This window comes from Dipteris shenzhenensis, chromosome 1, assembly GCF_047967505.1.
Source record: "Dipteris shenzhenensis isolate YYH24624 ecotype China chromosome 1, Dip_SZ_1.0, whole genome shotgun sequence".
Taxonomy (NCBI): Eukaryota; Viridiplantae; Streptophyta; class Polypodiopsida; order Gleicheniales; family Dipteridaceae; genus Dipteris; species Dipteris shenzhenensis.
In genome coordinates this window covers 10713575-10736095 of record NC_141596.1, presented here as the reverse complement: position 1 = coordinate 10736095, position 22521 = coordinate 10713575, and the positions used below count along the sequence as shown (strand labels likewise).

Here is a 22521-nt window from a genome sequence, read left to right as displayed (position 1 = left end):
TTCTTTCAGTTCATGTGGTCAATTTGACCAGTTTAAGTCTTGGTTTAGTGATTGCTTAATGCTTTCTAATGTGCTCCTAATGTGTTGTTAGGGTGTTGTTAGGATCAAGTTTTTATCCTCTTGTGGAGATCCTTAATGCTTTTTTCTTTTGTTGGGTATTTCTCTCTACAGATGGAGACTCTCTTTGCCTCTTATATGACACCACTCTTGCCAAAATAGCCACGTTCCCACTTTTATTTAATGGTCTATCCATCACACACATGCATACACACCTCTTTCACCTCTTTTCTCTCTCTTTCACTCATCTACCTAGATAAAAATCCTAGGGAGGCTCAAAAGGAAACAACGTGAAAGATAGAAGGTGAAAGACAAAGCGATACCATTCCATTAAAGGGTGCTTTCTTAAATTCAACATCATCTTTACCATTCCATTAGAGGCTGCGTTCTTAAATTTAAAATTATCTTTTCCCAATACATATGTCATTACTCAATCGACTCTACCAATCAGTACGTATGTCATTACCCTATTGATGCAATCTACTCTACCAATCATATAATTTCTGTCCATATCAATCTTCTCACATCACTGAAGTACTCTATGGAACCACATTTCTCAATGCCCCCCCTTTTTATCAAGCTTCTTTACACTTACAGTTATATTGGCATTCCAAAGGCAAGGCCTTACTGGGATCCCCACCTTTTTTTCGCTTTAGAGTGGAAAGATTACTAAGCTGTACCCTTCTCACATCATTGAAGTACTCTATGGAACCACATTTCTCAACGCCCCCCCTTTTTATCAAGCTACTTTACACTTACAGTGATACTGGCATTCCAAAGGCAAGGCCTTAGTGGGATCCCCATCTTATTTTCGCTTTAGAGGGGAAAGATTACTAAGCCGTACCCTATAGAGGCAGGGAAAAAACTTGCACTATGACAGCTAAGAAAGTTTGGTTTTGTGACAAGACTATGATATGTTGTTTTTTAAATGTTTGAGAACCCACTGTCTTCTCTGCAAATGTGAAAGCTAGATCCTTCCTACGACCTACTCGCCATGGAGTCATGGCTGTGGCCGCTTTGGTCTTCCTCGCCATGGCTCCTCCTCCTCCTCTTCCTCCTCTCCCTCCTGCTAATTATCACCACCTCCATGATCTTCTCCGCCTCCTCCAAACTACCACCTGGCCCTCCTGCTTTGCCCATCATCGGCCACCTCCACCTCCTCGCCGATTTCTCACCCCTTACCCTCGCCCGCTTCTCCAACATTTATGGCCCCCTCCTCTTCCTTCGCCTCGGTTACATGCCTGCCGTCGTCGTCTCCAGCCCAACCATGGCCAAAGAATTCCTGCTCACCCATGACAAAGCTTTTGCAGATCGCCCCTCACTAGAGCTCACCAAACGGGGAGGTTACGGACGGGAGAACGGTCTCATTTTTGCGTCGTATGGAGCTCGGTGGAGGAAGTTACGGAGCTTGTGTACTCTTGAGTTATTCTCTTCCAAAACGCTTCTGAAGCTTCAGGACATCAGAACGGAGGGAGGGAAGCTACCCATCAACTTGGGTGAATGTTTAGGTGCTTTGATGTCGGATGTGGTCGGTCGGATGGTGTTCTCAGATCGTATATCCGACAGCGGATCAGGGCAAGGCGGCTCTTCGGTCAAGCATCTCATTCACCGGACGTCTGCCTTGTTTGCAACCCCAGTGATAGGAGACTTCATTCCTTACCTTGGATGGTTAGACGTGAAAGTCAAGCGCGCTATGGATGAACTTCACTGCCTGTTTGATGTGCTTCTGGAGGACGTTTTGACTAAGAGGCAACAGGAAAGAGACAGGAACTCCACGGAGGCCCCTAGGGATTTTCTTGATGTGCTTTTGTCCACTTCCATAATGGGTAGTGGCAAAGTACCTGACAAGACCACTGTCAAAGGCTTAATACTTGTAAGATCTCTACTCTCTTTCATGTTGCTGCTTTCGATAGAAATAGTTGGACGTTTTACGATGAAGAATTGTAGCAGTGCGCAGAGCGGTGGTACTATCGAGATAATATCATACATTTGCAGGATCTGCTGGCCGCTGGCATAGACACATCATCGAACACACTGGAATGGGCGATGGCAGAGCTGCTCAGGAATCCATCAAGGAAACGTTCCGTCTGCACCCCCCGGCCCCCTTTTTGATTCCTCATGCATCAATGGAAGCATGCACAGTGGCCGGGTATACGTTGCCAAAGCACACCAGACTGTTTGTAAATGTATGGGCAATAGGCAGAGATCCTAAAGTCTGGGAGAACCCACAACAATTCTGGCCCGAGAGGTTCCAAGACAAGAATATGGATGTGAGAGGGCAGCATTTCGAGCTGCTTCCTTTTGGGTCGGGGAGGCGAAGCTGTCCAGGCATGGCACTGGGGTTGTCGATGGTAGCGTTGACTCTGTCAAATCTTGTTCATAGCTTCGATTGGGAGCTTCCCGTTGGAATGAGTGCCCTAGAGCTGGACATGAGAGAAGTGAATGGTGTGACTCTATGCGTAAAAGGTTTGTTTTATTGCCTTGTACTCTTTACTAGAGTACTTGGGCCAAGGCAAAGTCCGGAGACGTGAAACCACCACCTAGCTCTAGTGCCTTCTTAGAGGGAGTGCTAGAGTGGAGGTTCGGATGCATGTAACTTTTAAATAACGTTGCTTAGGTAGAACGCCATGTTAAGCTAAATTAGGGATCACTCGCAAAGCTCGCTTGCTAAGGGTGCCTGTCGCTAGAGATTGGCTATCATTGGATTGCTTATTATCAATAGATAAGTTTTAAATAAGACTACGATCTATATACATAAGCAATGATTTGTCATAGCAAGAGGTCCATCAACCCCTTCCAGTCCTATATCTTGATTACATCGATGACCATGTTGCTCTTTGCTCACTAACCATTGCCTCTATTCCACTCCCCTTGATTCGGTTGCACATGACAAATTCCCTCTAAAGTTAAGTGAGTTCTTCATTGAAGGATTCACAATCTTTTTATGAGAGATTTTTGAAAAGATTGCCATCAGGTATGATTAGTTAGAAGGAGTGAACTTCGATTGAGATCGCTTGATGAACTCTTTATCTTCTCTATTTCAAATAGCTTTTGAGGGAAATTGAGTGACTGTTAATTTTTCACAATTTGCGATCAATCCTTGCACATAAATTGTATACAAGCATGCAAGGAGATTGTAATCTTTCGATTATGGAATTTACTTTAAGGATCATCGTTTACGTTTATGTCGGTTGTTCTTTGTCATGCAATAACTCAACTAATCGTGAAAATTTGTTTGTTTATGCCCAATGTTTCCATGACCTTCATTGTGTGCATGTCCTAGATACACATGATGAAATTTAGGACTATTGTAAATGCATCTATTAGTTCCAACACAATGGGGTTTGTTTATTGGAGAAACCAAGTGTTTTGTTTTTCCAAGGCAAAGAAAGTAGTAATGATTGGGAAGCTCAACTAAGTCATTTTTCCAACCTTGTCTTTGAAAAACACATTGGGATTCTTTGAACCAAAAGAGTTATTCTATTTTCGCTAGGTGTTAAGCGATGCTTGAATATTTTTTATTCGGCTACAAGATTTAAATTTGTCATAAAACCACTCTTTTACAATTGAAGTCCTATTGAAGTTCAAACAAGTAGTCATAAAAAATGACAACAAAATCATGCAAATGATAGCTCAACTCCATTTTGGAAAAAAAATCCAAAAAGTGATATTTGGGGATTAAAAGAATAATTTCATGTGAAACATTTTTTAAAAATTGCTACTTATATAAAAAAGAATGCATAGAATGTTACATATGTTTAACTCAATGACCCAAAAACGTCTAAAATTTTGAATTACAAAAAGAGTTCGATTTTTCAAATTGAAAACTAAATGTGTGGTTGGTAGCCTTTTCGTCATGAAGCATGTAACTACAAATTGAACTTGAATCCTATCAATTTATCAATTTATAAAATAAAAAATGAGAATGAGTAAAAATTTAGACATGAGACACGATATAAGGTCCGTAAGGATCCGATCCTCCTTGCAAATGTCAGGGGTGGTGATATATTATTGGCTTGGTGATGTCCATATTGTTTGTGCATTTTGAGAGTTGAAGCGCAACAAATACATAAATAAGGTGACGCTCACAAGAGCTCATAACTAATCCTCATTGCATAGTATCCAATATTGTGACATGGACTATAATCATATGAATAAAGGAGGTGATATCTTTCGATGTTGCATCTAGCTTGCTTCCTCGCATCGAGAACATGCATCAAAAGACAGGAATGTTGTAAGAATCTAGATAGAAAACAAGCAATTTTGAATGGACGAGAAATTGAAAATATTTGTATGAAAATATATAAAATATAATAATTATAACCACACATAGTGTGGGCAGGTAGGCGATGTGCTTCCTTTTCCCCAAAGAGTTATAATTCGAGGGAATAGGCCCTTCCCTGGGTGTCGAGAATATTAATGTTGAGAATTTAAGTATCGAGAATACAAGCGTCGAAAATAAGTCTCACGAATGGATAAGATACTAGCATATTATCTGGATCTCAATAGCCGTGATTGTATTTTTGCATATCGGCCATAAAGCTCACATCTCTCTAACAATTCCCACGCTAACTTGTGCCCACAAATAGAAAATGAGCAAAGCACATGAGGGTGCTAAAATTTAAATTTGGTAGTCTAGGACTTGCAAAACCTAGCTTTTCTCAATCCTTTAGTAGGTGGATCATTGGATTCAAAGCCAAAACTTAGAGGATACGTTGACACCCAATCTTTTGGTGATGGGTTGTGGCTTGTCATAATCAATCTAGTTAGGTGTTATGTCACTCATGGAGGCATCAAGATCCAAGATCGCTATTGCCATGCAAGATCCAAATTGAACGTTACTCATTGCTCCAATTGCTACTAGCTTGTAAATCTAGGATCTTCTCCAAGTCCTTGTGCTTCTCAATATTGTTGGTGCATTTCAGTGCTAAAATCCTTATCACACCTTCTCAGAGTTGACGGACTTGGTAGTCTCCCCTAGAGCTTACCAAAGGCATCGCATGTAGCTTGCCACTAACGAGCTAGTTGCCACCTGCAGCTTAAACTACATCAGCCTGCGTAACAAGTGGTTTCCATAACACCAGGTTTCCTTGTTGCACCAAACTTATGGGGACACCAAGCTCTTTTTTTCAAAAGCTAGGGTAACCAAAAGTCTCCTTGTCACCTCAATTTGACTAAGGGCCCTTTTCCACTAGTAGTTAGGTCATGTTAGTGAGCTTAACATAACTAGTTATGTTAAGTTAAAGTTAACCTTAAAATGGAAATTACATTCCCATTGGTAACCCATTATGTTATGCACTAAGTGGTCTTAAATAAAACTTTCAGGGTATTTTTTATACAAAATGGTTTATCTCATCGATCCAATGTCAATTCTTTAAAGTTAAGGTCACAATGGATTCTTCTTTTTAAGACCTTTCAAACGAGTATCCAAACCATGAAGTTTTCTTAAAAAGAATCTTGCTTAAAGTATCATTCCCATTGCTCATCCTTAAGTTAACCATTAAATTTTCACATTCCAACTTCTTTCTCTTCTTAAAAGTCCTTAAAGCACCTAGTTTGAAGGGGTTAAATTTACAAACATTTTTAATGGGCAGTTAGGAGATTTAACTTAACTACATTCTAAACATGCTAATGGGAATGCACAATAATGTGGACACTCCATTAAGAGCCTTAACTAGTGCTCCTAATTGGTAATGGGAATAGGCCCTAAGACCCCTTTTCTCACTCTAATGAAATCCCCTTCCCACACTCTTGTGTCCCAAACTTTTATAGTCTTGTGATCCTAATGAAATCCCCTTCTCACACTCTTGTGTCCCAAACTTTCACACACCCTTGTGATCTTAAGTCTTTTTGTCAACCAAGATCCTAGTTATGACACTTATGTGACCACAAGTCCGCTTTGCTAATGTGGGTGCGATTAAGCATAGGCCAGGGCTTTGCAGTGCTAACATGGGTGTGATGCCAAAGACAATATTACGAAAGGAAAGATGGTTGAGGCTGTGACGTTGCTAGGGAGAAAGATCTCACTGGAGGAGGGGAGGGAAGGAGGGATGATTCAAAAGGTGATGGGAGTATGTGTCAACAACAGGGGGTATGGGAGGAGAAGACTAGGGAGAGCCAGGCGCAAGGGGCTAGGGGTGTTGCTGGCTATGGCTATGGCGAGCGTGCCACAGCTACTGTGGGTATGGCAAAAAGCCTTAATGGTGTTGCCACTTTTGGCTAGCATGATGATCTCATAGCTCAATATGCCTACAAGTTAGCTTCCTACAAATTTGCAGCAAGCAGCTCTCCAAAAAGGTGGAGATGGACCTTAGTAAAAGCCTACCCAAATAGATCCTTCCACTGTAGATCAGTCTGCTAACCCAACTCCAAAAAATTGTATTGATGAGCAATCAATTTACAGGAGACATCCCTATCGTTCTTGACAACTGTACTCTGCTTATGGACATTCTATTCAATAGGAACGAGGTGGGGGTGTGATTCCGGACCGGCTGGGTGAGCTTACCAAACTTGAAAATTTGAACCTGCAATTGAATCATCTCAGCGAGGCGCCCTCGAGGCGCATTACTGCCAATTTTAGGGAACTCCTCCAATCTAAAAACTCTGCTGATGGACAACAATCAACTCTTTGGATCTATTCCTTGGGGGTGCGCTTTGAGGCGTGTAGCATTGTAGTCCAAAACTCAAGTGGGGAGATGTTGCAACTCAGACAAATCAGTCGGGTTGTAGTTTCTCTATGAATCATAAAAAATGCAAGAACCCCATCTGTAGATTTCGTTCTGCTACATGCAAGACAAGGTTGAACCTATGCTTAATTAAGATTATACTTTTACTACAAGACATGGCATGGAAGATTATCTGAAGAAGGTCATGGGAGATTTGAGTGTGTAACTACCAATTGATCCATGAAGAATTGCGATGTCGGAAGGGCAGTTGATCCATCATGTTTTCTTAAAAGCCATCGACAGACGATTCACTAAACCCATTAACAAATTATGTCCTCCTCCTTGTGTTTTGTTAATGATCAAATGAAAATTTACTCGAATGCGTTGCTGCTCGATCAAGCAAAAGTTTTCTCGAATGGCCAAATGACTTTTTCATGTTTCCATTGCTTGTCTCAGATTGTTTGGTCACCATCTTTGACAACATTTGACTTGGAACGGTTCCCTCCATCCTCTCCTTAATCCATCAACTCAATAGTCTAAATCCATATAGCCTTCAACACTCTCAAGCTACCTCAAGTTTCCCACGCCAACAATTTTGACTACACAGAACCAGATAACCATCATGGTCAGACACTTGTCAATTCGATAGATTGTCTTAGTAAGGTCCTTGTGTGGAATGCTGTTCAATGCACCCACTTATAATTCTACAATGAGAAGAGATACACGATATAGAAATATGGAATTCACCATTCATACACAGAGAGAAGGCAGCAGGAGATGGGAGAGATCGAGGAGATGAGACGTAGATTGTTGAATCGATTATGATGTTCTGTTATTGACTAAATTGTTTTATAGAGAAGCCTCCAAGGCTTTGGCCTACTGGTTTGAGTGTTGGGCTGCCAACCTTCAGGTTATGGGTTCAAGTCTTGGTGGTTGGGGCATGGAGTCCTAGCTTGTGGTTGGGTGCGTGTGTGTGGTGTGTGAGTGCCACAGTTGTGGACCCATTGTTCACTAGGACCACGGCTGCATGGGTGTGGTGTGGGTGTGTTCAAAACAAAACAAAAATCTATAGAGAGAGGCTTGCGCCTCTTCGTGTTTGTTTGATTGTGTTTATTTTACATTCCTTTATTCCCCCTTTTTTCTAAAGGGAAAATTTGGATTAATTAAAATTTCACTTCAAAATTAAGATAAGCTTTATTTTTGCAAGCTCAAGCTTCTTCTTTTGTAGTGCCTTTTCGGTAGACCTTTCGAGATGCTTTTATGCAATTGTTGCATCTTTTATCGTCTCCTTTTATCCACACTTTGCATACCTATTCAAGAAGCAATGCAAGAGAGTATCAAAAATGGAGACCAACATTTTCATTAGTGTCTTCTTTGTCACTATATTCCCTCTCCACTTCTGCAAAGTGTGACTCGTGCTCTCATACTTGTTGCTTATCAAATGCATGCTTCCAACAACCATCACAATAATGGCCCTTTTTATAACAATATGTGCATGTGATATCATGAGAATGTGGAGTGGGTGATTGACTTTGTGAGGAGGATGGGCTTGAGAGTTTAGAGCTAGAAGGTCTTTCTTGCCAAGACACATTCTTTTTGCCATGGAATGGCGAGGGTTTGTTTGATTGTGTTTATTTTACATTCCTTTACACGATTTGTTGAAGATTGCTATGTTCAAAGGTAGATTTAGATAGTCATAAACTGCAATGAGCTTGTCAATGATGATGGAGGAGCATCAAATGTTGGAAAGTCTAGTCGACTATGCCCACAATCCTACGTGCCCAATGGAATCCTGAGTCAGCGCAAATTCAAACAACGATCTTTTTTGATCGAGATGCACTATGTATCCTCCTTGAAAGACCACGCTCCAAGAACCTCTTGGGCTTTGACGATTCCTTGCACTCTCCTGGCACTGCAAAAGAGATTCCACGGTGTTCTCACCAATGCTCCACATGGTAGGGCGTCGTTGTTAAAGCCATGTAGGATGACGGAGCCGAATCACTCTTGTTTGCCTCCTGCAAGGCCGAATTTCACTCCTATTGAAATGCTGAAAGCATAGAGGACTCAACAACATCAAGCAACAACATCACTCAACACCAAAGGTCAAGGATAAACCACCCACAATAAGTTTCTAAAACCCACTGCACCAACGAGTCACAAGAGAACTCCCAAGTGTTGTTGATTTTGGTTTTCAAGGAGGCTGTGGAGGTGAAGAAAGCCTCACCAATGGTGGAGATCCATTGTCATTGAACATGAATGAGCCTTCTCTCATGCATAATTTTCAATCGAATCGCGAATTGCTCTTTGTTAAAATCTTGTCATCAGATGGTTGATTTCCTAGGGCTAGCATACATTTCCCTAGTTTCTCCATGGACCATTATTAATAACTCTTCTCCAATTGGCATTTCGTTGACTGCAGCACTACAATCCATATTGCTTGTGTTATAAACTTCAATTTCACGCTACACAAATGGGTACATTGAGCTGAATTGCATCATTTCTCCTCAATGAGTCTCTCTCACTGTGCAAAAAATTGTGCCACCATTGTAGTGTACTTTCATGTACACCCCATACTGCCTCCTAAATTTCATTCAAGCATTGAAGACAATCCATCAAACAATTATCTTTTTGGTACCTTGTTGTCTCACTTGTGGAAGAGAGTAGCATGTGCTTAGCTCAAACTATTCCATGTACTCGAATGGATAATAAAAATTTGAGTCCATCTTGTGGGAGCCATGTTTCAGAGTTGGAATATTTTTTGCTCCACATGAGAGTATTTTTCATCCTTTTTCTCTATTTTAAATTTATGATGAAAGCTATGATCATTGAGCTGCATAAAGGATGGGTCATAGATACCTTTGCTAGTTGCATGTGCTCTAAAACCATATGTCTCCTCAACTACTTCTATGGTAGGCATTGAAACATATGCATCTTGCTACACATTGCAAATTCGTAGAAGATTAAACACTTTTCTTTGCAAATTTGAGAGAGAATCTATTGAACATTTGATCAATTTGATCATGTGTGTGTCCCACTAGCAAGAACCTTTAATTTTTTTGAAATCCTTTTGTACAAGTTTTAAGTGAAGGTTGGTCTTTAACTTGTCTTGTTTAGTTTCCATTCTAAAAATATAGTTTTTTAGAAAACATTATGTAATTTGGGGTTCATGTTTTGGGATTCCACAAAGATATTTTTTATGAGAGTTCCTATATTTGAAAAAGATAAGAAACAAGTTTTTGTTAATTTGAGCTATAGAGTGAGGTCTAAGGAGATAAATATTGTTTGTAAAATTTGGGTCAATTGTTCATAAATGTTGAAACACATTTACACGAAAACAATAGACGACATCCAAAAAAAAGAAAATTTCCAATTCTCAATCGGAGTACCCCATTCCAAAACCACCAAAAAAAAGGATCCCAAAATCCAAACCTTGGAAGTCTTATTTTCAAGAAATGGTTCTTTAGAACTAGTCTAAAGGAAATTAGGATTCCAAAATCCATTTCATATGAAGATTGGGATTTGGATCCTAACCTTAAAGCTTTATTTGGTTGTAAAAAAACAAAATAGCTCTATTTGGGATTCTAGAATCTTAAAAATTGGCAAAAGTGGATTTTTAGAGTCCTACTAAGCTGCCAAGAAGATTTTGGAATTCCAAAATCAAAAGGCATGCAATGAAAGGTTTTGTCAAGGTCAAGCATGAGCAACGGTTTAGGGGTAGATCCTATAGAGATACAATGCAACGAAGAGATCATTTGACAACAACGATAGGACAAAACAAGAGGATAGACACAATAGAGTTGAATAAAAATTTCGTATCAGATACAACTATTGGTGCTGTCCACCCATGCGCTCTCAAGTAGAGCTTCGATGGCGATCTAGATAGACTCTAAATGGAGAAGGACTAGAGGTAGGGGTATTGGCATTCGATGTTGAGGCTTGAGAAGTGGCCTCCTTATATAGCCCTTCGTAGTAGACAAATTCCACCACAAAGGTGGATTGGCGGTAGCAGATGCATATTGACTTAGCACAGTGTGTGACAGTGCGAGGACGATGGCACATATTGCTTGGCTTTTGCCACCGGCCAAAGACCATTGACCACCGACCATCGATCACGTGCACGACTACAAATTCACACCCGAATGATCATGCGCATGCAATGTAGGTCTCAGACCCCACCGTTGGGGGCGTTGTCCCCGTACCCCCATCAACGGCGCTACCCCCAAACCCCCGAGGAGTACATTGATCCTTCTATCATCTCCTAACCATCAAACGGTCACCATGAGACCTCATCTAGTGTCAAAACTAGGATCCTACCAATGTCCAGTGCTCACACCATGGCTTCTCCTCATAATGGGGGCCTTACAAAAGAGCACTATGGAACATTGGTGGTTACATATGAAAGGTGGGCATTGCACATATACCAGTAGATCCCCTGTTTAGCTTAACCTCATTGATTCGTGAGACGGAGGGGAGGGATCTATTTAATTGAATTTCCATTAAAAGTTATCTAGGGGGACATTTAACCTCATTAATTTATGAAGGAGAGATTGCAAAGGTATTTGTCAGCCACCGTCAGCCATTTGTCCAAGATAGCGGCTTCAGTTCATCACTATTTTCACAAGGGTTATCTGCCTAGGAGCATAAATACTGGCATTGTGAAATTAATCCCTAGGGGTCAAAACATGTCTCTACATGGGCATTGGAGGCTCCTTACTATGTTGAGCTATTTCAATGGAAGAAAAAACATGTGAGATCAAAAGTCAAATTAAATGGTATGCAACTTGCCAAGGTTGTGCAAGGGGAATAAGGACATGAAGAGGAGAGACTTAAGTAAAAAATTTGTGAAGATCTGTACTTTTGAACTTGAGTTTTGCTCAACCCTTTTTGGCACAAATCCATATTCTTGGGTGAAAACACACTCATTATGTGTCTTCCTTCATAAGGTGTGCATGAAAGATGTAGAAAATGCTGGAAATAGAGAGGGAAAAGATCCAAAAATTGCAAAAGTTTGGATCTTAAATTTAAAATGATTGGAGTTCAAAATTCTTATCTCGAGTTCCAAAAGCACTAAAAAAGTGCATATATGTTGCACAATGCCTAGAAGTGGCATCTTATTGAAAGGGATTTTAGTATTCCATTCAGCAAAGGTCATCATGATGGTGTTGCCATTCTCTTAGCTAAGAATGTCTTTCTTCAATTTATAGTAGAAAGAATGTGAGTGTACACGTTCAATGGACATGTGGTCACTAGCTCGCAATAATTTTGTCACCTTTAATTTTAAATTTGGAAAATTTATGGGAAGCATAATGAGAGCATACATGATAAGTTGTGATCTCTTGTAAATACCATGCCTATTAATTTAAAAAATAATGGACCGAACACTTTAAGAATATTGTTAATTAAAAAAATAAAAACAAAAGACCATCTTCAGATTCTATACTTTTCAACAAGTGGACTTCTACATTTTTTAGGGTTTAGATAGCTATGGAGGTAGAGGATAGTATGAATGGTATTGTTTACTAGCAAACCAAATTGACAAAGTAGAGAAATAAATGAGCATACAAGACCGTTCATGCTCCCAAACAATTGATCTATTCTTTAAAAGATGATAGATTGTGGAGAGCCTCTTCTATAATTAAATCCACCAGATAGAACCTTGGAGAATAAAGAAGTAAGGTATTTATCTTTAGATATCCCTATTCAAAAGACTTCTTGCACTTGGAAAAAAATAATATCCCTATACAAACATGGTATCAAAGTAAAAGGAAAATTCGGCATTGAGTGAGAATCCCATTATGCTTGAGGGTTTCTCACACACTTGTGCCAAGAGTTGTAGATTAGCAAGTACCTTAAGCATCAATATTGGTGATAGTTCGAACTAGAATCTGGTGAACATGATCAAATCAAAGTAAACGAGAACATAAGCCCTTGTGTCTACACATTGAGAGCATAAAGAAGACTCTTACCTATTCTACCTTCAGAGATTAAAGAATAAATCTATTTCTATGTTGGGAGAACATAAGCCCTTGTGTCTGCTATATTAAGAGCCTAAAGAAGATTCTTACGTATGATATCTTAGAGATTAAAGAAGATCATTGCTAGCTTCTTTAGACTGTAGCTTTCCTTGAGATACTATATATGCTACACAATGCCTAAAAATATCATCTTGTTGTTTGTGGCATCTAGTGGTGGATTAGTTAGAAGGACAATGCCAAAATCTCTCGGAGTTGTCATGGATATGGTTGTACACAGGATTAGCATGGAGTTATGGAGTTGGAGAATAGGTCCTAAATGGAATTTATAGTTATTAGTGGAGGAAGCCACCTAATATGGATGGCTTTTTCAAAGCTCTCTTTATGGTAGTGATTGGGTGGTTGCATGTCACGTGAGGTTTGAATATTGGATAGGATCTTTCCCAAGATTCTTTGTTTAGCTTAGGCCCAAGATGTATTAAAATCTGCGCTGCGGGAAGTTAGTATATATACCGCTATAGTTTGGTGGACAAGACTTGCACGTATGTGGCAATAGGTTCAGACTTCAAATCCCAACGTGTGTCCCAGGGAGTCTTGCCCGCAGAGTGCGAGATTTGTGGAACAATTGACGCTTCGCCATGGGTTGGGCGGGCGCAGCCCAGTGGCCATTGTTCACTCTGGTGGCTGCTCAAGTTGTGTGGATTGGCTTTCTCGGTTCGTGTTTGCCTATAAGTAAGATCACCTTATATGTCTTTTAAAGGCTGGTCGATCTCTCTCTCCGTTGTTTAATCGTTTAACAACTAGGTCGAGCAGGGCGCAGTCTGGAGGGCAGCAACATGCTAGGAACTGGCAAGCCTCGAGATGGTCTAAAAAATCGGGTGACCGAAATGAAGATGGCTCAAATGAGCAATTCTTGAGAGGCTGCAATAAGGTTGGGTGATCCTGCCGAGGGCAAAGTGGTAGTGGCCTTGTTGTTGCTGGAGTCTGTAGCTTGGAGTGAAAGCTACGCTGAAGAGAAAATACAACACTATCGCCTCTAAAGTCCGCTCATTGTTATTGAGTGGGCTAGTTTTGACGATGGCTTGTTGGCGTCCACCCTAGCTTGACTCTTTCAAGAGCTCTCATGCACCTGCAATCATGAGGCTCAATGGGATCATTCAGTGTGACCTGAAATGTTGATGTTGCGTACTGTGATTAGGATTGAGGATCCACTTGTTTTCTGAGATCATATAGGTACGAGGTATTAACGTGTGATGGTTCTCATTAGAGGTGGACATCCACATCTGATTCTCTTCCTCGTAGCGTGAGGGACGCAACAGAAACAAGGCTCTTTCATATACTTCGAATGAGCAAGACGTCATGAAGGAGCAGCACTCGACCATTTGTGAGATGTACACTGGCTGAACGCTCGGAGCCCTGTTTGAACTCCTCAAGCTTCCACTGCAAATCAACTCGCTTTTAAAGACATCGTTGTAGGAGTAGAGAGATCTCAACGCAGCCAAAGCCCAATGCTTGGAGCCCTGTTTGAACTCCTCAAGCTGCTTCCACTGCTCGTTTCTGGGTTTCTATGTGTTGTCTTTCGTCGTTGTAGGAGTAAAGACATACCAATGGAGCCAAAGCCCAATGCTTGGAGCCCTTTTTGCACTCCTCAAGCTTCCATTGTGAATCCACTCGCTTCTGGGTTTCATCTCTAGAATTTGCTGCTTGTGCTTGTTGTCTTTCGTCATCGTTGACGTAGGAGTAGAGAGTGCGACATACGAGGGGAGCCAACTATCATCGAAGGACGTTGCTCCATGTCAATATAGTACACCGAATTGACTTTGGCGTCAGGGGTGCCTGGATACATCGTGGTGCAGAACAGACCAACGGGTGGATCAGTTGTTCCAGAATTTACTTGGGAGGTCGGAGAATAGGCTTTCCAAGAAGTTGAACATCTTGGAAGCTCGGTTCTGTTGCCCGTAATCTTGGCAAAATTGGACTACATGAAGAAAGAAGACGGATTGGAACTTTGAGAAGTGCTTTGGTCCTTGTTTCTACTCATCAAGCCTTCTTGAATGATTTAGCAAGATCTAGATTAGCTACACCAACTTGAGTTACAGTGACAAAAGCCCACCTGACGAATCTTCAATAGATTTTCTTACGAAACAATCAATGTCTATCTCAACATTCCCGGTCCATTCAAAGTTGCCATCCTGATGGCAGCACTTCCAGCTACGCGTATGGGCAGAGCGTGGCCTGCTTCCTGGTTATGTCATATACAACCAGTGCTCCCACCGTCTGTAAAAAGCCACGATAGGGTCTTGGAATCATCCATGGTACGTTTAGGTGGGGAGAGAAGAGGTTAGGATGGTAGAATCAAGGAAAGAGAGAAGAGGAGTGAACCTGGTCATTTGGGAAGCTTTCCAACATAGCATAAGATGGGGAGCTTATCGCTCTATACAAGGTTGTATAACTCATTTGCAATTGTAGTTAGATAAGTAAGTCTGCATTTCGACACTTGGTCGTAATACTCGACTTTTAATGTCATTTTAAGGGCTCCTTTATATTAATTTTGAATTAGCTTCATAAGGTCATATCATTTGACTATATGTATCATTCATCAATATTAGAAGGCTCCAATACTTGGTCGTTTATTTGGCTTTTAAAGTTGTTTCTTAGTAGGTACATAGATATTAAATAAATAGGCTAACACTTGGTTGTTCATTTGGATTTAGGTGTTGTTGTAGCTTATGGCATGGAATAGTTGTTTAGTCTTAGACACATGGTTATTTATTTAGACTAAACATGATCGATTTTTTTTTAAAATATGATGCTTTGACTTGGCTAGAGGGAGTGTCATTATATGCACTTTGTTGTATGATTGTTGATTGTCATAATCTTAATTTAAATCTTGATAAACATTTACTTAAACTCCATTATATATAGATACTCTATATCATTAACAATAACCAATAAATTTATGGAATTTGCATATGGTATGATTTCACATACATTAGCCTAGGTTTCTTTTGAATGGCCTAGACTCTATGTAGTGCCTCTTGCAAGAATGATACCAACTTTCCTCATATGCATTTTACTCACTTCTCCTAAGCCCCACTTAGAGCTTGGCTATAGAAATGGTTCTTGGTCCCTACGCCCATCAGGCAATGGGGCTACATGGGACTACTTCTAAGGACATGCCCCTAGACTTTTACGGCTTTTTTCATTTCTACATAAAAGGTTCTTTAGTTCATTCTCATTGCTTAAACTTGAGAGGCAATTTTTTCTAGTCTTCTTCTGAGCTCCATCAAAGGCCTAGCCAAGGGATTGGTTCTTGGCCCCTATGCCCTCAAGGTTTTGGGACTAGATGGGACCACTCTTGAGGGCAGGTTCTTGGGCTCTCTCAAAGAGGGATGTGGTTTTATATTTCTTTTTCTTGGACATGCATTTTGTATCATGCACGATAAGTTGTGTGCAAGTTATATGAATGTGTGGATTTGGTATATGCAGATATTTTTTTTCAAAAATTGGAAGCACGTGTACATGTGCTTTCTCTCCTAATTCAAATCATACTAAAGAGAATTAAAGTTCTTTTGTAAATCTCAACTTGTTGTATTGGGGCATTTGGAACCATGATATCAAAGTATAGTAGGCAAGAAATGTGTTAAGATAAAGCCTTTCTTAGATTATCAATGTGGTGGAAAGAATTGTTTTATAGAGTATCATGTTAACATGATGGAGGTAATGACTTTCATGTGGATGGATGCTTTCATCACATAAGTTGCATGAAAATTTCACAATATCGGAAGCCACTTGAAGGATTTACATGCCACCATTGCAAAGGGATAGTTAAACTTGTTGATTTTAGAATGAGATTATATAGAGAAGACAAGGTTGAGAATAAGAGAGGATTTTCTTACAAAGAGTGAGATTAAAAATGTAACTTTTTTACTAAAAGGCAAGCAATAGCCTTTCTATGCAACTATGGTGGGAAAATTCTCAGCTTGCCATTCTTTCTATAAGAGTTTGGACTCTAAGAGAAGCCAGCATAGAGTCTCTCAATTGAAAAGATATAAAAAGGTTTTGCAACAATATAATTGAAGCCCATATGTTGGACAAGTTTGGTTGTAAATTTGCCTTATGGTAATTTCTATATAAGATGTTGCTACAAACATAATCAAGTCAAGTACAGGACAAAGATACAGTGAGAATACAAAGGTAATATTTGAGGCTGCAAGAATGTGGGGACTCGGCAGGCCCAAGATTACATGTCTTCTTGAGTTCCAATCTCAATGGACCTTATTTATCAACAACAAAGAAAGCGAAAAGACTTGCCACTCAATTTGTACCAAGTATACATGGGTATATTTCGCTAAAATTTATAAAAAGGAGAAAGAAAAGCATGGGATCATGTTAAGGATTCCTTTCATCTTGGTGGAAGATGAAGCCACCGTAAAGAAGAGGATAAGGTAATCATATCAAGCTCTTTTTGAGATGAAAATCATTTTCTAAATCTAAACCTTGTTTTTAGATTCAAGAGAATTACAATTGCGCTTGCAAATTCATGCTTATTATTGCTTGTAGGTGGAATTCAAGATGACATGCTTATGGATGTTGATGGATATAATTCAGATGATCATTAGTGTATGACTACATGCATGATCAAAGTGAAAAAAGGACAAAAACGATATGAGAATATTGTTGATGTATTTCAAAATTTGTCATTGGTGGACATGAAACAATTGTTAGATATGCTCAATGCCCCACCCTCCTGATAACCAGCAGTGGTCCAAGCTGCTCAAGTTGTAAGGCTCCCATATGAGGAGAAGCCATGTGTGAGCCTGGGACACTGAATGGATCTTGACTTGCATGTCAGATGAGGTCTATCAATGAGACCATTGATGGTAGAAAGATGATTGTGTGGAAGTCCCTTATTCTTGCTGGGGCCTGGCGACGGTATAGGAAATATTTCCTGAATATTCCATGGACAATTAGTTGGTTCCACCGACTAGGTTGACTAGTCGGCTCCACCGACTAGGTTGATTGGTCAGTTCCACTGACTACATTGATCTGACTATCGCCCTCATAGCTATAAAGAGACGACGTCCCCAGTCCATTGTATCAGATCAATTTAGATCAGATCAGATCTTCCAGTTAGTAGCTCTTCATCTAGTATTTGTCTAGATTGCCATCTAAGCTCCACTGTGGGAGCACATGGGTGGATGGAGCCATCGTCTGTACTGCATCAGTATTGAAGGAAAATTCTATTCCTCTTTGGTTTGCTGTGTACTCTTTATTCTTTGTTCAGTTTTTGTTCCGCTGCACCGTGTCATTTAACATGGTATCAGAGCCCAGGCGGCTCTAATGATCGATGAGTAGAAGAGAGGCGAAGGCTTCAATAGCATATGGAGTGATGGCAACAAGAAGCGGCTCAAGTTCAGCAGCTGCACCAATAATCCAGGCATTGAGGATTCGCCCACTAGCCTTCACTAAAGGCAAGCAAGACATCTGGTATGAACTACACTCTATGGAAGTTTGAAATTACTGCTATTCTGGATTCGTATGAGCTTCTAGAGACAATACTGAGGACTGACCCAGAACCGCAAGGAATCCCCAACCCAGCAAATCCGGAGAGTACGATACCTCCTAATGCCGACCTTCTACGAGCTTGGAAATGCAGGAACACAAATGCTCTGTGTGCCCTGGTTACAAGTACTACTGATAGTGTTTTGACCTTGATTCAGCATACATCTAAGGCAACAGTGGCCTGGAACATATTGAAGAGTCAGTATGAGATGCGGAATCAAAAAAGGATCCAGAACCTAGAGAATTAGCTCGCAGCTGAGAAGTTTAATGAAGGAGAGACAGCAGAGGCATTCATAACCCGAATCAAAAATTTGTGTAACAAGATGGCTAGTACTGGAATTAAAAAAACTAGCAAAGAGCTAGCTCGGCGGTGTTTTCGGATATGTCCACCAAGGTTTGTTGGACTGGTAACAATGCTTAACACTTAGGTGAGACCCCAACCATTGTCATTTGAGGAGTTCCGTGCTTTACTTATGGAGGAGGAATTGAGGCTTAAAGCTCGAGATGGAGGTGGCAATGGGGATGTTGCGTTCTTTGCCCATTGCGAAAGACAAACGTGGTTCTTTCACTAAAGGTGAGTCCTCTACTAGTGGTGACAAAAAGAAGAAGGGTGGTAAGAAGAAGTTTCAGAGAGAATGCTTCTACTACAAGAAGAAGGGCCATGTGATTGTAGATTGGCGGGTCAAGAAAGCAGATGAAAAGAATGGTACCTTGAAGAAGACAGATAAGGGGAAAGAGATAGCTAACACAGCAAAAGTAGAGTTGGATCTATTTCTGGCCATTGAGGAAGAGTGTTCCTCAGTTCAAGAAGCTTCAATCACTGATTCATGGGTGTTGGATAGTGGTGCCTCCCATCATATGACTTGCAAGAAAGATCTATATTGTTCAATGTAGCCTCTACAGGAACCCATCACGGTGACAGTTGGTAATAACGCAAAATGCCCTGTTAAGGGTATAGGTACGGTTTCATTTATTTCTATAAATGGAGATGTTAGAAACTATCTAATGTGCTATATGTTCCACAAATCAAGAGAAATTTGCTATCATTTGCTTCCATAACTGACCTTGACCATGAGGTGAGGTTCAACAAGACAGGAGCGAAAATTTTGGATAGTGCTGGCAATCTTGTTGGCGCAGGAGTGAGGAGGAACAACCTGTATGAGCTAAGTGCTCTTACAGCCACCGCTAGAGTGGGCACAAGCAAACTTTGGCATGAAAGATTCGAGCACATCAGATTTGCAGTGCTGAAGGAGATGCAGAAGCAAGGTATGGTTGCTCACTTACCTGCAGTAGTAGAAATCAAAGAACCGTGTGAAGCTTGCATGATGGGTAAGCAATAGAGAAAGGCATTCCCACAAGAAGGCAAGAATAGAGCAAACACTCATCTAGAGTTGGTGCATGTTGACTTGTGCGGTAAGATGCCTAAACAGGCCTTGGGGGGATCTTCCTATTTTTTATTGATTGTCGATGACTATAATAGGAAGATATGGGTGTACTTTCTTTGCGAAAAGGCTTCAAGATTTTGGTAAATTAAAAGAATGGCTACAGCTTGTTGAAAATGAAGCAAGGAGAAAAGTGAAGAAAATAAGATCGGATGGTGGTGGTGAGTTTGTTTCTACAGAGTTTGGAGATTTTTGCAAGAGCAAAGGGATTAAGCGACAAACGACAACACGAGATGTCTCAGTAAAATTCAGTTGTTGGATGCCGAATGCAGACCACCGTGGAGATGGGGAGGTGTAGGTTGAAAGATGCTGGACTACCAAACTATTTTTGGGCTGAGGCTATCAATACTGCAGTTTACGTCCTTAATCACAGCTATACAAAGGCACTCAAAGGTAAAACACCACATGAGGCTTACAGTGGTAAGAAGCCATATGTCTCCCATTTTAGAACGTTTGGGTGTGAATGCTATGCGCATGTACCAGACAAAGAGAGAAATAAGCTACAACCAAAAAGCACCAAATGTATCTTTTTAGGCTATTGTGATGAGAAGAAAGCCTATAAGTTGTATGACAGAGAGGCAAAGAAGATCATAGTGAGCCGCGATGTGGTGTTCAGGGAGCAGCCACATGCAATGGAGGCAGAGAAGAGCTCTTCCACTTTATCATCAAGCAAAGAGGTAATTCACTATGGACCTGTCCCAGGAGCTATAAAGGAGGAGGAAATATCGGATAATGAAGGTATAAGTTACCAACGTGTTGTTACACCACCGGAAAAGCTACGCGCACAAAACATAGAGATTCAGTATCACTATGTGTGTGATTTGATTGAGGATGGGATAGTGGAATTGGTCTACTGTCCAACAGAGCAAAATGGAGTAGATATCTTCACCAAGGCACTCGGGAAGGATCAGCTTCAGGGTCATCTTCAGAGACTCGGCATTGGGCCAAGAAGGTAGTTCACCTACGGGTGTGGACATATTTTTATGTTAACATAACACATAGCATGCATAGTTTGACCATTTATAACTCTAATTGTAGTAGGCTTAGGTGTGAGAGGTACCTCTAGTAGTTGTTCCCATACCTCTTGAGTGAGGATAGCCCCTAGCTCCACCAACACATGAGTTGCGGAGTGATCAACATAATAGAGATCTATAGGTTCACATACAACTTAGATGGATTGAATGTTAGTTATCTAGGGTGTTATCACTTTCCAGAGTAGCCTTATAGATGGGCATAATTGGGTTTGGGAAAAGCTTGGCATTCTGGGCCTTAGCCTCCTCTTGTGCTTGTTTCTTCAAGATCATCATCTACTTCTTTTTTTCCTTTTTGGGATGGATGGTTTGGAGGGCTTGTTAAGTCAGCAAGCCATAGTAGCGTTTAAGCTTACAGCCGCATTGTCACAATTTGCCACATCCCTTGTGGAGTGATTTTCACGATCCTATAGGGACCCATACCATGATCCTTCAATCTATGTTTAGTATTCCTTACACTACATAATATTGCATTAGGAAAAAAGGAGCTCATTTTGGGTCCCTTTGGCTGGAAAATGAAAATTAGCTCTCAACCAATGGCAAGAGGGCCAACGTAATATGGTGGAAATTAGAAAAAATAAAAAATATTCCAAAATGTTAGACCAAGAACTAATATTTTATGTGTAAACAACTATCAAGTACAAATAAAAAAGTCTTTTTTGAGATATAGAACAAATTCTCAGTCTGACAATGTCTTATTCAAAAAATATCACATATTGAAATGTGATTTCCCACTCCCTCCATCCCCCCCCCCCCCCCCCTCTCTCTCTCTCTCTCTCTCTCTCTCTCTCTCTCTCTCTCTCTCTCTCTCTCTCTCTCTCTCTCTCTTTCTCTCTCTCTCTCTCCCCACTCTCCCTCTCCCGCTCACTCCATTTCTCTCTTGTTGGCTTTGTTACCAAACCTCTACATTTCTTCAAACTAGTATTTTCATTCGCCTCCTCTCTCTCTCTCTCTCTCTCTCTCTCTCTCTCTCAACAATTTAAAGATGGTGAGATATAGGTATGACAAGCTACTCAAGGCCACAAACATGAGTGACATCAAGATGAGGGAAATTTTGTTGATACCTCCTGCATGTACTCCAAGAGAAGATGCCTTGAAGATAGAGGAAGTGACGGAATTGAAGATAAGGGAAGTGACACACTCAAAAGACACAAGAGGAAAGTCTACTTTTAAGGCATATCAAAAGAGTAAAATGAAGGAGCAGAGTGATCCTATTACCTATTCTTATAAAGATGAGACTAGACAATTAGAACTAAAGATTTTGGAACGTTTAAATGTATTGGGTCCAACTGTACATATCAGTTTTTAAGATCAAGATTCAATACAAGAGTTCAACCTAACAAAAGATGCATTAAGGTGCTTAGAGTTAGAGAAGGAGAGGTTATCGACATGATTATCCTTGCAGCACTCAGGTAAGATTTTATATTCATATATATCTCTTGATACATCAGAGTCTTTTTTAAAGATTTTTGAATTACTCAATTCATTTATAGCTTGTTGAAGAAAATATTAGATGAGTCAAACCAAAGTCTTGTACATATTGTTGACCCCGCTATCTCATTCAAGCTAAGAAACCCTAGGGATCCAATAGACCAAGTTGCATGGTGGTTCACATTTTGCGACTTTAATGAAGTCTACCTTATTATCATACAATACCATTTAGAGAAAGTGATTATTGGGCTACATTGCAGAAAGAGTTTAATTCTTCTTTTTAATACGCAAAGGCTAATCTCTTTAAGGATTGTCATCTGTAGTAAACATTGGAGTTTGGCTTCCATCCACCTACCAA

General features: G+C 40.4%; 1 pseudogene; it reads left to right on the top strand.

The window, feature by feature from the left end:
- The first annotated feature begins 1051 nt into the window (after positions 1–1051).
- Positions 1052–17316, top strand: LOC147905362 (cytochrome P450 71AU50 pseudogene; annotated as a pseudogene).
- Positions 17317–22521: the final 5205 nt, after the last annotated feature.